Here is a 16,702-nt window from a genome sequence, read left to right on the forward strand (position 1 = left end):
AATTTGCTTTTAGTATGATTCCTAGAATCAGCAATTTCTTCTGTGGAGATGTGACTTTATACTTCCTGCATACCTGGGTTTTTTTGAACTAAAAATATGAGAAAACTATTTTTTCAACTTTATTGAGGTATAATTGACAAAATTGTAAAATATTTAAGGTATGCAATGTGATGATTTCATATACATGTATGCTGTGAAAGGTCCCCCCCCCCCCCACCGTCACATGAATTAATTCATCGCCTCACATATTTACCCTTATAAATATTTTTTGGGTGGTGAGAACACTTTAAGTTCTACTCTCTTAGCACATTTCAATCATACACTATAGTGTCACCAGCTATAGTCACCATGCTATACATTAGATCCTCAGACTTTATTCATCTTATAACTGAAAGCTTTTACCTTTTTCCAAACTCTCCCTCTTTCCCCTACACCTCACCCCTGGCGACCACTTTTCTATTCTGTTTCTATGAGTTTGACTTAATTAATTAATTAATTAATTAATTTTTTTAAGATTCCACATATAAGCCATACCATGCAGTATTTGCCTTTCTCTGTCTGGCTTATTTCACTTAGCATAATGCCCTCCAGATTTGTCCACGTTGTCACAAATGACAGGATTTCCTTTTTCTAAAAAGCTGAATAATATTCCATTGTATGTAATAGACACCATATTTTCTTGATCCATTCATCTCTTGACACTTAGGTTGTTCCATATCTTGGTTATTGTGGTTAATGTTGCAAAGAACATTGGAGTACAGACATCTCTTTGAGATAATAGTTTGGTTTCTCTTGAATATATATCCCGAGGAGGGATTGCTGGATCATATGTATTTTTATTTTTTATTTGCTAAAAAATATGTTTATTTTTAAGTAATTTCTACACCCATGTTGAGCTCGAACTTACCACTCCGAGATCGAGAAATGCACTGTCTACGGACTGAGTCAGGCAGGCACCTCCGTATTTTTATTTTTAATTCCCTGAGAAATCTCCATACTGTTTTCCATGGTGACTGTAGCAGTTTACATTCTCAACAACAGTGTACAAGTGTTCCCTTTTCTCCACATCTTTGCCAGCATGTTATCTTGTTTTTTTTTTTTAAATAGCTATCCTAATAGATGTGAGGTGATATTTAATTGTGGTTTTGATTTGCATCTCCCTGATGATTAGTGACACTGAGCACTTTTTAATGCACCTGTTGGTCATTGGTATGTCTTCTGAAAAATGTCTATTCAGGTCCTTTTCCCATTTTAAAATTGAGTTATTTCCCTTTTTGCCACTGAGTTGTAGCTGTTCTTGTGTTTTTGGGATATTAACCCCTTATTGGATATGTGGTTTGCAAATACTTTCTTCCATTCTGTAGTTTTCTTTTTCATTTTATTGATGGATTCTTTTCCTGAGCAGAAGATTTTTAGTTTGGTGTAGTCCTCCTTGCTTATTTTTGCTTTTGTTGCCTTTGCTTTTGTTGTCAAATAAAAAAAGTCATTGCCAAGACCAATGTCAAAGAGCTAACCTTCTATGTTTTCTTCTAGGTGGTTTATGATTTTAGGTCTCATGTTTAAGTCCTTAGGATTAAAGACTTTTTTTTTTTTTCAGTTAATTTTGGTGTATGGTGTAAGATAATGGTCTAGTTTTATTGTTTTGCATATGGCAATCCAGTTTTCCCAACACCATTTTATTTCATTTATAAAACAATTTTTTTAATGTTTATTTTTGAAGGAAAGAGAGAGATACAGTGTGAGCAGGGGAGGGGCAGAGAGAGAGGGAGACACAGAATTCCAGGCAGGCTCCAGGCTCTGAGCTGTCAGCACAGAGCCCAATGTAGGGCTCAAACTCATGAACCGTGAGATCATGACCTGAGCTGAAGTCAGATGCCCAACCGACTGAGCCATGCAAGCACCCCAATTTTTGGCTCCTTTTTACAAGATTAGTTGGCCATCCATGTGGGTTTACTTTTAGGTTCTCTACTTTTTGCCATTGATCTGTGTGTCTGTGTTTATGCCAATACCATACTGTTTTAATTATTATAGCTTTGTAATATAGTTTGAAACCAGGAACTGCCTCCTTGGGTGCCTCCAACTTTGCCCTTCTTTCTCAAGATTGCTTTGGATATGCAGGGTCTTTTGTGGCTTCATACAAATTTTAGGATTTTTTTTCTGTTCTGTGAAAAATGCCATTGGAATTTTGATAGGGATTGCACTCAGTCTATAGATGGCTTTAGGTAGTAGGAACATTTTAACAATATTAATTCTTCTAGTCCATTTAATTGTATCTTCTTCATTTTCTTTTATCAGTGTTTTATAGTTTTCAGTGTATAGGTCTCTCACTTTCTTGGTTAAATTTATTCCTAAATATTTTATTCTTTTTGAGGCTACTGTAAATAAGATTGTTTTCTTAATTTCTGATAATTTGTTGTTAGTGTATAGAAACACGAGTAATTTTTGTGTATTTATTTTATGTCCTGCAACTTTACTGAACTTATCTATTAGCTCTAACAGTTTTATTTTGGTAGGATTTTAAGGGTTTTTCTATATGTTTTCATGTCATCTGCAAATAGAGGCAATTTTACTTCTTTTCCAATATGAATTCATTTTATATCTTTTTCTTGACTAATCACTCCGGTTAGGACTTCTGGTACTATGTTGAATAAAAGTGGTGAGAGTGGGCATCTTTGTCTTGTTCCTTATTTTAGAGGAAAAGCATTCAGGGGAGCCTGGGTGGCTCAGTTGGTTAAGCATCCAACTTTGGCTCAGGTCATGATCTCATGGTTTGTGAGTTTGAGCCCTGCGTTGGGCTCTCTGCTGTCAGCAGGGAGCCTGCTTCAGATCCTTTGTCTCCCTTTCTCTCTGCCCCTCTCCCATGGGCATGTGCTCACACGCTCTCTCTCTGTCTCTCAAAAAAAACCTCTACAATCAACAAAACTAAAAGACAACTGACAGAATGGGAGAAGATATTTGCACATGACATATCAGATTAAGGGTTAGTATCCAAAATCTATAAAGAACTTATCAAACTCAATACCCAAAAAGCAAATAACCCATGAAGAAATAGGCAGAAGACATGAATAGATAGTTTTCCAAAGAAAACATCCAGATGGCTAACAGACACATGAAAAGATGCTGAAATCACTCATCATCAGGGAAATACAAATCAAAACCTCAGTGAGATACCACCGCACACCTATCAGAATGACTAAAATTAACAACTCAGGAAACAACAGATGTTGGCGAGGAGGTGGAAAACGGGACCCCTCTTACACTGCTAGTGGGACTGCAAACTGGTACAGACACTCTGAAAAACCGCATGGAGGTTCCTTAAAAAATTAAAAATAGAACTACCCTACAACCCAGCAATTGCACTACTAGGTATTTATCCAATGGATACAGGAGTGCTGTTTTGAAGAGGTACATGCACCCTAATGTTTATAGCAGCACTATCCACAATAGCCAAGTTATGGAAAGAGCCCAAATGTCCATCGACTGATGAATAGATAAAGAAAATGTTGTGTATATATATATATATATATATACACAATGAAAAATACTCAGTGATCAAAAAGAATGAAATCTTGCCCTTTGCAACAACATGAATGGAACTAGAGTGTATTATGCTAAGCAAAAAAAGTCAGGCAGAGAAAGATAAATATCATATGATTTCCACTCATATGTGGAATTTAAGAAACAAAACAGATGAACATAGGGGAAGGGGAAGAAAGATAAGATGAAAAGAGACGAAAGCAAACTATAAGAGACTCTTAAATACAGACAACAAACTGAGGGTTGCTGGAGAGGTGATGGATGGGGGGGATGGGCTAAATGGGTGTTGGGCATTAAGGAGGGCACTTGTTGGGAGCACTGGGTGTCATATGTAAGTGATGAATTGCTAAATTCTACCCCTGAAATCATCGTTACACTATACATTAACTAACTTGGATTTAAATAAAATAAAAAAATATATATAATACTCAAAGAAACAAATAAACATTAAAAAAATAAAAAAACAGGAAAAATTTTCAGATTTTCACTGTTTAGTATGATGTTAGCTATGGAGTTGTTGCATATGGCCTTGTTTGTTTTGAGGTACATTCCCTCTATATCCAGTTTGAGAGGTATTTATCATGCAATGATGTTGAATTTTGTCAATGCTTTTTCTGAACCTATTGAGATGCTTATATGATTTTTATCCTTTGTTTTGTTAATGTGGTGTGTTACACTGATTTGTGGATGCTGACCCATCCTTGCATCCTTGGAATGAAGCCCACTTGATCATGCTGTATAATCCTTTTAATGTTGATTATTTGAGGATTTTTGTATTTCTCTTCATCAGGGATTTTGGTCTGAACTTTTCTTGCAGGGTCTTGTCTGGCTTTGGTATCAGGGTGATGCTGGCTTCATAAAATGAGTTTGAAAGTGTTCCCTCAAAAAGGAAAAGTTTGAGAAGTATTGGTGTTAATTTTCTTTAAATATTTGGTAGAATTCATTGGTGAAGCCTTCTGGTCCTGGGACTTTTGTTTGTTGGAAGGTTTTTGATTGCCAATTCAATCTCTTTACTAGTAATCGGTCTGCTCACATTTTGTATTCATGATTCAGTCTTGGTAGATTGTATGTTTGTAGGAATTTATGCATTTCTTTTTAGGTTGTCCAATTTATTGCTATATGTTGTTCACAGTAGTCTGTTATGATCCTTTGTATCTGTGTGGTATCAGTTGTAATGTTTCCTCTTTCATTTATAATTTTATTTATTTGAGTTCTCTCTCTTTTTCTTGGTAAATCTAACTAAAGGTTTGTTTGTTTTGTTTATCCATTCAGAAAACCAGCTCCTAGTTTCATTTTCTTTTTGAAAAAAATTTTAAATGTTTATTTATTTTTGAGACAGAGAGAGACAGATCATGAACGGGGGAGGGTCAGAGAGAGAGAGAGACACAATATCTGAAGCAGGCTCCAGGCTCTGAGCTGTCAGCACAGATCCCGACGTGGGGCTCGAACTCATGGACCGTGAGATCATGACCTGAGCTGAAGTTGGACGCCCAACCGACTGAGCCACCCAGGCGCCCCTTAGTTTCATTTTCCATTATCTTTTTAGTCTCCATTTACTTCTGCTCTAATCTTTGCTATTTTCTTCCTTCAACTAACTTCAGGCTTAGTTTGTTCTTTTTCTAGTTCGTTGAGGTATAAAGTTAGGTTGTTTATTTGAGATGTTTCTTGTTTCTTAATGTAGGTATTTATCACTGTGAACTCCCTCTTAGAACTGCTTTTGTTACATGCCATAAGTTTTGGCACGGTGTATTTCCATTTTGTTTTATTTTTTAAGTGTCTTTATTAATTTTGAGAAAGAGAGAGCGTGAGGGAGGCGCAGAGAGAGAGGGAGATAGAGAATCCCAAGCAGGCTTCCTGCTGTCAGCACAGAGCCCCACACGGGGGCTTGATTTCATGTACTCTGAGATCATGACTTGAGCCGAAGTTGAGTCAGAGGCTTAATTGAGCCACTCAGGCACCAGTGTATTTCTGTTTTCATTAGTCTCAAGATGTTTTTTGATTTCTGTTTTGATTTATTCTTTGACTCATTGGTTATATTCAAGAACCAATGTATTTTCCAGTTTTCTTCTTGTCATTGATTTGTAGTTTCATACCATTGTGGTCAGGAAAGATGCTTAATATGATTTTAATCTTCCTAAATTTATTAAGACTTGTTTTGTGACCTAACGTGTGACCTATCCTGGAGAATGTTCCATGTATGCTTGGGATGAATGTGTATTCTGCTGCTGTTCTAAGGGTTGTTCCGTAAATGTTTTTTGGATCCATATGATCTAATATTTCCTTATTGATTTTCTGAAGGGATGATCTGTTGTTGAAAGCAGGTAGAGAAACTTTATTTATTTTGCTCAAATCCATGAACTCTGTCGTTTTTTTACATGATGTTTAAAAAATCATTTTTGTTTGAAATATAGATTCACAGGAAGTTGCAAAGGTAACCCAGTGAGATCCTGTGTGCCCCCCCCCCATTGATTTCCTCTAATGGTTACATCCTATGTAACTATAGCACAATGTCAAAACCAGGAAACTTCTGTTGGTACAATGTGCGTGGATGGTCTTGTGTGAGGTTATAAAATTATAAAGTGGTCACTTGTGGAGATTCATAATCACCACTGCAATCAAGATAACAGAACTATTCCATCACCACAAAGAATTCCTTTATGCTATCCCTTTATAGTCACACTCTTTTCTTTTTTCTTTTCTTTTTCAATGGAAAAAAAAAAAAAAGACAATTTTGAAAGATCCAGATTTTCTCAGTTGTGCCCGGGGGCCAAGGGAATTGAATTTCAGGGGTGCCCACCCTTCAGCCAGAGAAAGAGGGCGACTAGATAAATGATGGGGGACAGTGGAACTGTGGCAACAGGAACCACAGTGGGAGCACCCAAAAGGGGAGAGCATAAATTTAAAGTGAGAGTCCCCTAATGGGTCTTATTTCCCGGGGTGTAGTTTCTGTTTTTAAAATCTCTTGTTTTACTACAAGGGAATACAAAGGACACAGAATACCAATGACTGCCAGTAAGGCACTGGTTCTAATTTTAATCACTTCATTCTGTCTGACCTCTAAATAGGCTGTTTGCAATCTCTATCTCCCTTTATGTTTAGTGTGGAAGCAAATTATTTCTTTTGTCTTCACTGCTTGGGACTGACTGGTGAAATATTTTTGGCATAATATGCTCAGGTTTTTCTGGGTATCCATTTATTCATGAGTAAAATAAAAATGTTTCTTGATCTCCCTGGATAAAAAGCAAGAAGAATCTTTTAAAAAATTTTTTTAAAGTCTTTATTTGTTTTTGAGAGACAGAAAGTGCGAGTGGGCAAGGAACAGAGAGAGAGAGATACACAGAATCTGAAGCAGGCTCCAGGCTCCGAGCTGTCAGCACAGAGCCCGACGTGGGATTTGAACTTACGAACTGCGAGATCATGACCTGAGTGGAAGTTGGACACTTAACCGACTGAGCCACCCAGGTGCCCCCAAACCAAGAAGAATCTAAGGTTTCCAACAGGAAACAAAAAAGAATTTTTAGAATAAAAATTTATAGAAGCCAGGGTAAAAAGCAAAAATTCCTTGAGTAGATGTTTGAGAGAAAACACAAAATAAAAGAGAAAGAGAATCTTGGGATCACAAGAGGCCAATGTCCCAAAGAAATCCCAAAGGAGAGACTCTGGTCTTCTCATGGAACCAAGCAGAGGTGGTGAGTGTGGGGAAGAGCTGAACCTTAGAGGCTGGCCAGAGATGCCCTAAGAGAGATTTCGGAAAACAATAATCATTTAGCTTGGGTCTAGGTGAACTCTGCTTCTAATTTGGGGGTGTGTGATTGATGTTCTCTACTTGTGACACAAATTAATGAAAAAAAAATTGGGGGGGGGGGGCGCTGGGGTGGCTCAGTTGGTTAAGCATCCGACTTCGGTTCAGGTCATGATCTCACGGTCCGTGAGTTCGAGCCAAGTGCCGGGCTCTGGGCTGACAGCTGGGAGTCTGGAGCTTGCTTTGGATTCTGTGTCTTCCTCTCTCTCTGCCCTCCCCTGCTTGTGCTCTGTCTCTCTTTCTCTCTTTCTCTCAAAAATAAATAAACATTAAAAAAAATTTTGGGGGGGGAGGTGCCTGGGTGGCTCAGTCGGTTAAGCATCCGACTCTTGGTTTCGGCTCAGGTCATGAACTCACAGTTTGGGAGTTCGAGCCCCACATCAGGGTCTGTGCTGACAATGCAGAGCCTGCTTGGGATTCTCTTTCTCTCCCTGTCTCTCTTCCCCTCCCCTTCTCACTCTCTCTGTCTCTCTCTCTCAAAAATAAATAAATACACTTTAAAAATTTAAAAAAAAATTCCTTAGCAATTTATGGCATTTTGTTAGTTTGTCATGGGTGGCTGTGAGCCCTTTCCAACCTCCTTTCCTGGTCCTTGGCTGCTTGTTCCCCTTTGGTCATCCTATGCTGTCCTCACTAGCATCCTTTGGTGCAAATAGATACAAGTCACCTCATTAGGTTGACCTGTATCTAAATGTTGAAGGACGTTTGCTCCTTGTTAATGACATTTCAGTCATCAGTCAGAAATGGGAGGGATTACTTGAAGTTGGGGGGCTTAAAAGTTTCCCGGGACCCTAGAAATCATACCACATCCTTGTTTCTGTACCTTTACTGATAGTAATTTTTGTTGCACTACATCAGACTGAGTGAAAGTTGTGTTGAGAAAGTAAAGGGGTAAAAAGCACGATTCTAAGATCACAGTCACAAAGAAAGACCTCGCCCTCTGGTTGTGGAAGTTAAAGCAGCAAAGCGTCAGGAGGACATCTTCCTAGTACAGCTTACAATATGGCCGACACCGTGTTAGGCCTGTTACCTGTATTTTCTCATTTAACTGTTCGATATTTGTATGAGATACTATTGTATAAAATTGGCATGAGGTACTATTAGACCAAGAAACTGAGGCTGAGAGAGGTTAAGAAACCTGTCAAGTTACCATGGGTAGAAAGAGGCCAGCCCCCTTGACACAAGAGCGAACTCCCTGAACTACTGTACCTCTTCCAGCTTACTCAGTTGGTGACTGCATTTTTCTTCCCCAGCCTCCGTTCCAGGGCTGGCATTGTGTGACTGCCTTCCTTGACCCCCCTTATCACGTACAGACCATGCTCTTCTCCTGGCCTCTGAGTTTTGAAGCTCATGTCCGTATCATCAGACCGCATCATCTACACCTACACATTGTTGTGGTCATTCCTGGAACCTGGGCCATTCCCCTCATTTCTCAGTCACTGTGGTAACTGACTCACTGTCCTTCTAACACTATTCCTGTCATAGTTTTTATCAATTTCGGTCTATAGATAGGTGATGCCTCTAAAGCTTTAGCCTTGTAGTTCCACAAATCTTCGTCTCTCACACCTTTATCTTCCACTTCATCTCAGCCACACATTCCCATGGTCATGCCTAGATAGACCTTTTCGTTCCCAATAACTGCCACCTCTCCTATCATCCTGACTTCACACATCCCATCCTTTTGCCACCACCTCCTATTTCTCCAGGTCAATTCCTATATCCCACAATACCAGAACACTAATACAGCAGTCCTACTGCCTATTTACTGCCCATTACCCGCTCCGTACTTAGTCTCCTCTTTACCCAGCTTAAATTCAATATAATAACTCTTTCACATGCAACTTGGACTCCCGTGCCCTTCTGTGGTTTCAATATATTCACGTGGCAAAAAGGAACCCCTCTATGCCTTGTATTGGTGCAGCTGATAGTGGCCGGCCGAAGACATACAACCGAACTCATACAATGGTCTCACAACAGTGAGAACAGCTATCTCATTTTAATCCGTGACCATGAATCTCAGGTGGACCCTTAATGCTCCCCGGCAATCAAAATTCCCTAATCCGTTCTCTCTCCCACTCTCCTTGATGACTTTTCATTCCTTCTTTTCTCTCCTCAACCCCCCATTCACACTCTCAGCGGATGACCCTGTTTTCTACTTCACCAAGACAAGTGAAGAATTGGAAGAACTACACATTTCTGTCACCACACCTACTGAAATACAGCTTCTTATACTCTGCTTGCCTGTTAGCATAGATAACATAGCCATGCTTCCAACCGGATTCCATCTCTCGCCTACCTCCATTGATCACCATCATTTTCCCTCTATCATGTAACTCCCATCAACATATAGACATGCTGTTCTCTCTCTAATCAAAAAAAAGCCACCCTTCTCTTACTGCAGTTCTTCCAATAGCTTGCCCTGTTTCTTTGTTCCCTTTTGCAGCAAATTTCTTAAAACAACTGATTATACTCTTTGTCTCCAGTTCCTCCTCTTCCACTCGCTTTCCAACTCCACCTCCAGTTTGACCTCCCGCCCCGCACCCCCCCCCCCCCCACCATTCCACCAAACTGTGCTTTGCTGGCTCTCCAGTGACCTTGGCATTGCTCTATCCCAGGATCAATCCTCAGTCTTCATCTTGACCCAGAAACGACGTTGGCTAAGTCAATCAATTGATCAGCCCTTTGCCTGGATGCACTTTCTTCCCTTGGGTTCAAAATTCTGCGCTCTACGGTTTTCCTCCTACTTCAGCGGTCACTATCTTAGTTCAATCAGGCTGCTATGACGAAATATTATAGACTGGGTGGCTTAAACGATGAGTGTTTCTATCTCACGGTCCTGGCAGCTGGAAAGTCCAAGATCAAGGTGCTGGCAGATTCCCTTTTGGTGAGGTCCTTCCTCCTGGCTTGCAGTCAGCCGCCACACTGTGGGCTCACATGGCTTTTTCTTGGTGCCTATGTGCAGAGAGAGATTTTCCTCTTCATTTCGTACCCTCATGACCTTATCTAAACCTAATTACCTCCGAGGAGCCCCACCTCCAAATACCAACATATTGGGAGTTAGGGCTTCAACACGTGAACTTCGAGATTCACATTTATTCTGTAACAGTCACAACTTCTGAGCCTTCTTTGCTGATTTTTCCTGTTCTCCCAGACTTTTTATAATGACATGCCTCAAGGCATAAGCACTGGTTCTTTTCTCTTCTCTACCTTCACTCCCTTGGTGGTTTCATTCAGCCTTGTGGCTTTCAATACCCATCTGTACACCTCCCAGTAACTCCAGACTTGACATTTTTAGTTTAGAGCTGTTCCCTCAACTCCAAATGTATGCATCCAACAGCGTATTCCGCATATTTTGTTGGGTGTCTAACAGACATTTATTTAACTTGCTGAATACAGAAGATGAAGTCATAGCAATTGTTTTAACCTCCCAGTCTGCTAATTCTTACAGCTGTCAGTTTTTGCCTGGTTTTGATGATTTTTCTTCTCATTACGGGTCATATTTTCCTGCTTCTTTGTATGCCTCATATTCTTTGATTGGTTGCCAGACTTTGTAAATTTTATCTTGTTGGGTGCTGGATATTTTTGTAATTCTATAAATATTCTGGAGCTTTGCTCTGGGACTCAGTTAAGTTACTTGGAAACAGTTTGATCCTTTGGGGTCTTGCTTTTAACATTTGTTAGACAGGACTGCAGCAGCATTTAATCAAAGGCTAATTGTTCCCTACCACTGAGGCAAGACCCTTTCACGGGCCCTGCACAATGCCCCGTGAATTCATTTTGGCTGGCAGGATCCAGCACTGTTCCCAGCCCTGCTGATCGCCTGGTACTGTTTCGTCCGATCGCGTCATACAGCTTTATTCTCCATCCTTGAGTAATTTCCTCACTTATGGGTGAATACTGGTAGGGAGCTTTCGCGGATCTCTGGCGTTCTTTGTGGCTTTCTCCTTTCTGATCCTCACTTCTGTGAACTTGAGTGGCCTTGGTCTCCCTTCACTTTTGGCTCAACTCAGGGAGTCAACTAAGCACGACCTGGTTTTCACCTTCCAGTACCCCAGCTTGGAAACTCTCTCCAAGAGCTAAGCTGGGGCAGTGGTAGGGCTCAGTCTCTCAGGGATCATTGTCTTTTGTCCCCTGAAATTTAATGTCTGGAGAACTATCGTGTCATATATTTGATGTTTTTTGCCATTGTTGCTGTTGTTTGTTTCAGGAAGGAGGGTAAATTTAATCCCTGTTACTCCGTTTTGACCCTAATCCAATAGGCATCTGATGTCGACATGTGCAAGACGGATCTCCTCATGTTTTTCACCAGACCTGCTCTTGTAATCCTCTGTATCTCTTTGACTTCTTTCTTTTCCTCATCCAGCTTTCTCCAGTATTTACTCCTTCAGGAAATCTTCTGGCTCCTCCCGTAAATTTTATCCGTAATGTGATGACTTTACTTATTTTTTATTTTTTTAATGTTTATTTATTTTTGAGAGAGAGACAGAGAGAGATGGAGAGAGGGACAGAGCATGAGCGGGGGAGGGGCAGAGAGAGAGAGAAACAGAATGTGAAGCGGGATCCAGGCTCCGAGCTGTCAGCGCAGGGCCCGACGTGGGGCTCGAACTCAGGAACCGTGAGATCCTGACCTGAGCCAAAGTCAGACACTCAACTGACTGAGCCACCCAGGTTCCCCAATAATATGATGACTTTAAATCACCTCCGCTGCTAGCACTTGGTCTGAGCGACCTTCACTTCTTGCCTGGATTATCATAATTGCTTCCTAACCGGTTCCCTTTTATGCTCTTTCCTACCTGGAATCTGATCTCAATTCAGCGGCCAGAGCAAGCTTTTGAAAATATGAATTCGAGGGGCGCCTGGGTGGCGCAATCGGTTAAGCGTCCGACTTCAGCCAGGTCACGATCTCGCGGTCCGTGGGTTCGAGCCCCGCGTCGGGCTCTGGGCTGATGGCTCAGAGCCTGGAGCCTGTTTCGGATTCTGTGTCTCCCTCTCTCTCTGCCCCTCCCCCGTTCATGCTCTCTCTCTCTCTGTCCCAAAAATAAATAAACGTTGAAAAAAAAATTAAAAAAAAATATGAATTCGTATTACTCTGCATTGACTGCCTCGGCAATTCTCTAATGGTTCAAGCATGTTCTTGTCTCAGGACCTTTGCACTGGCTCTTTCCTCTTCCTGGAATACTTTTTCCCTAGATCTCTGAATATCTAACTTCCTTCATTCTTTGCCAAATGTCCACCTTCCCAATGAGGTTACCCCTGCCGTTTTTTTTAAAGAGGTTCCACGCTCAGCATGGTGCCCAGCGTGAGGCTTGAACTCACAACCCTGAGATCAAGACCTGAGATGAGATCGAGAGTTGGACGCTTAAGTGACTGAGCCACCCAGGCACCCTGAAGGTTACCCCTTTAAAAGTTTTTTTTTAATTAAAAAATATTTTAATAGAGCATCATCTCTTTACTTTTTGACTAAAGCATCTACATGGCTCAAAATTGGAAAGATCAGAGTACACAGTGAAAACTTTTCTTTTTACTTCTGTCCTCTCCGAGAGATCACCATTGTTTCTTGCATATCTTTCTGGCAATATTTTATAGGTATAAAAGCGATACATACCCTCTCCTCTTTTTGTACAAATAGTATTTTATACACCCTGTCCTGCTTTTTACTTTTTCATTTATCTTGGAGATCAAATGGCTACATTGTATTTCATTATTTGGATATTCCGTGATATGCTTGGAACTTTGCTGCTAGACCTTTCAGAATCCAGGATTCTAATACTTTGCTGTCATAAACAGCACTGCAATGACTAACCTTGTCCATATGTCATGTATCTCACATGTAAGCATATCTGTGGGAAAAATTCCTAGAGGTAGAATCGCTGGGTCAAAGGCATGTGCACTTGTGGTTTTGATAACATGTTGCCAAGTTGTTCTTTACAGGGTGTGGACCACATTCCAATAAGCAATGCATGAGTGACTGTTATCTCCACATCTTCACCAACATAGTATATTATCTCTAAAAAGCTTAAAGCTAAAAATATGGTGGGTTGGGGCACCTGGGTGGCTCAGTCGGTTTCGTGTTCAGCTCTTGGTTTAGGCTCAGTTGGTGATCTCACGGTTTGGGGGCTCGAGCCCCGAGTTGGGCTCTGTGTTGACAGTGCCGAGCCTGCTTGGAATTCTCTCTCCCTCTCTCTCGGCCCCTCCCCGCTGGGTCTTGCTCTCTGTCCCTCTGTCTCTCTCTCAAAATAAACAAATAAATAAGTGAACATTTAAAAAATGGCGTCTTAATGTTTTTCCTTTTTATGAGTTAGCTTAAGCCCCACAGCTTAATCTTAATTTGTATTTCCTTTTCTGACGTCTGTTCATAGAACATTGCTTTTATCCTTATTTATGCATTTATTTTTTTAACTCTGCACACCTGAAGGACAAGCCGCACCTGACTTTGGGTGAGGGGAGTGGGAACCAGGAAGGTCAGAGCAGTCCCTGGACTCTGCTGGGACGACCTTTGATGATTACAGTAAGGACAAAGGACTCAGAATCTTACATTTGCCAGGAACCTTAGGAATGATACAGTTCAATGTTTTCATTTTTGTTTCAGGTTTTGTTCTCACTACCTCCGCCTCTTCCACCCCACCCACTCCACTGCTATCTCCATTGGGATCCTGCAGGCACTTGGCTTCTGAAAAATACGGGGTGACTGCAATTAACGTGTGCTCCTCAAACACTGCATACCCTCCCCCCCCCACCCCGTGTATGCTTTTGTGTAGACGGTGTGAAAACATGTTTTCCTGTCATTTCTGCCTCTACAAGTCTGCAATCCTGACATCTAAGGTGCTCTTTTTTAAAAATATTTTGTAAATGTTTATTTATTTTTGAGAGAGAGAGCGAGAGAGAGAGAGCGTGTGGGAGCGGGAGTGCAGGGGAGGGGCAGAGAGAGGGAGACGGAATCTGAGGCAGGTGCCAAGCTCTGAGCTGTCAGCATAGAGCTCAACATGGGGTTCGAACTCATGAACTGTGAGATCAGGACCTGAGCTGAAGTCAGATGCTTAACCCACCGAGGCACCCACGCACTCCTCTAAAGGGCTCTTAAAACCTGAAAGTGTTTAAATAATTTGGCACCAAAAGTTATTTAGTGGCAAAACCTGACCTGATGGGTAGCTATTTAGAGTCTTTGCCTATCTCATAGGCTGACAATATTCAAATGTTTTTCAGAAGAATGAGTCCCTTTTCTTGTTGCAGATTGTTGCCCTAGACCCTGCTGGGGGCATGACGTAACAGTCTGCTACATTTCTGAAATCTGTAAAATCTGGAATATTGAAAGGCAGTTGGCTCTGAGGGTGTCAGATAAGGGATTGTGGACCTTCATTCGGACTTAAAAATTCTTGGGGAGCCTGGGTGGCTCAGTCGGTTAAACGGCCGACTTCAGCTCAGGTCATGGTCTCAAGGTCCGTGAGTTCGAGCCCCGCGTCGGGCTCTGTGCTGACAGCTCAGAGCCTGGAGCCTGTTTCAGATTCTGTGTCTCCCTCTCTCTGACCCTCCCCCATTCATGCTCTGTCTTTCTCTGTCTCAAAAATAAATAAACGTTAAAAAAAAAAAATTCTCACTACTTGGGAAAGTTTTAACTCTGCACTGTTTTTTAAAATTCAGGCCTGTGTGTGTCAGTTCATGTAAAGCTGTTCAAACAAGTCCAGAAGAGTCAGTTGTGCAATAACATCCTGATAACATTCTATTATGAATACTTACAATGCTTATTCTCAGTTTCAGGTTTTTCCCTGACCTTTAAGTGTGTCTTGGGATGCCTGGGTGGCTCAGTCGGTTGAGCGTCTGACTTTGGCTCAGGTCATGATCTCACCGTTTGTGAGTTTGAGTCCCACGTTGGGATCTGTGCTGACAGCTCAGAGCCTGGAGCCTGCTTCCGATTCTGTGTCTCCCTTTCTCTCTGCCCCTCTACCGCCTGTGCTCTCTCTCTCTCAAAAATAAATAAACGTTAAAAAAATGTGTCTTAAGTAATACAAGTTATCTAAAAATATTGTTTTTTTAAAAAATTTCTTTTTTATGTTTTTATTTTATTTTTGAGAGAGAGAGTGGGAGTGGGGGAGGGGCAGAGGGAGAGGGTGACACAATCAGAAGCAACCTCCAGCCTCTGAGCTGTTGGCACAGAGCCTGATGTGGGGCTCGAACTCACGGACTGTGAGATCATGACCTGAGCTGAAGTTGGGTGCTTAACTGAGCCATCCAGGCACCCCTAGAAATATTGTTAATCTTTCAACTTGGAAACAAAAATGTCATATCACTTCTTTAAAAAATTTTTTTAAATGTTTATTTATTAAAAAAATTTTTTAAATGTTTACTTATTTTAGAGAGAGAGAGAGAGAGACTGACAGACAGGACGTGAGCAGGGGAGGGGCAGAGAGAGTTGGAGACACAGAATCTGAAGCAGGCTCAAGGTTCTGAACTTTCAGCAGAGCCCAAGGTGGGGCTTGAACTCACGAACTGTGGGGTCATGACCTGAGCTAAAGTGGGACTGACACTTAACTAACTGAGCCACCCAGGTGGCCCTCATACCACTCCTCCCTTAAGAGATACTTAGAGGGGCGTCGGACGGGCTTGGTCAGTAGAGCATGTGATTCTTGATCTCAAGAGTTGTGAGTTCGAGCCCTACATTGTGTGCAGAGATTATGTAAAAATAAAATCTTTAAAAAAACCAACGGGCACCTGGGTAGCTCACTCGGTTAAGCATCTGACTTTAGCTCAGGTCATGATCTCACGGTTTGTGGGTTCAAACCCCTGTCGGGCTCTGTGCTGACAGCTCGGAGCCTGGAGCCTGCTTCAGATTCTGTATCTCTCTCTCTCTGCTCCTCCCCCGCTCATGCTCTCTCTCTCTCTCAAAATAAATAAACATTAAAAATAAATAAATAAAAAAACAAAAAAAGAAACACGTAGAAGTTGTAAAGGGAGCTTTTATTTGCTTACTTTTTAAATTTATTTTTTAAAGAATGTTTCTTATTTGTTAATTTTTATTTTTTTTATTTGAGAGAGAGAGAGGAAAGAAACACTTGAGGGAGGGAGAGGGGCAGAAGGAGAGAGGGTGAGAATCCCAAGCAGGTTCCATGCTCCGCTTCCACCGGGAGCCCGACTCAATGTGGAGCTCGAAGGAGGACTCAATCCCACGGTCCTGGAATTGTGACCTGAGCTGTAATCGGGAATCTGACACTCAACCGCCGGAGCCACCCGGGCCCCCTGGAAAGGGAGCTTTAAAAAAAAAAAAAAACTGTTATATTTGCAACTACATGTGTGGGGAAATCAGGATTTTCTTCTTATATAATCAAAACAAAATTAGAAATAAATTGTTATCTACAACCCTAATTGTAA

This window comes from Felis catus, chromosome B4 (assembly GCF_018350175.1).
Source record: "Felis catus isolate Fca126 chromosome B4, F.catus_Fca126_mat1.0, whole genome shotgun sequence".
Classification (NCBI taxonomy): Eukaryota; Metazoa; Chordata; class Mammalia; order Carnivora; family Felidae; genus Felis; species Felis catus.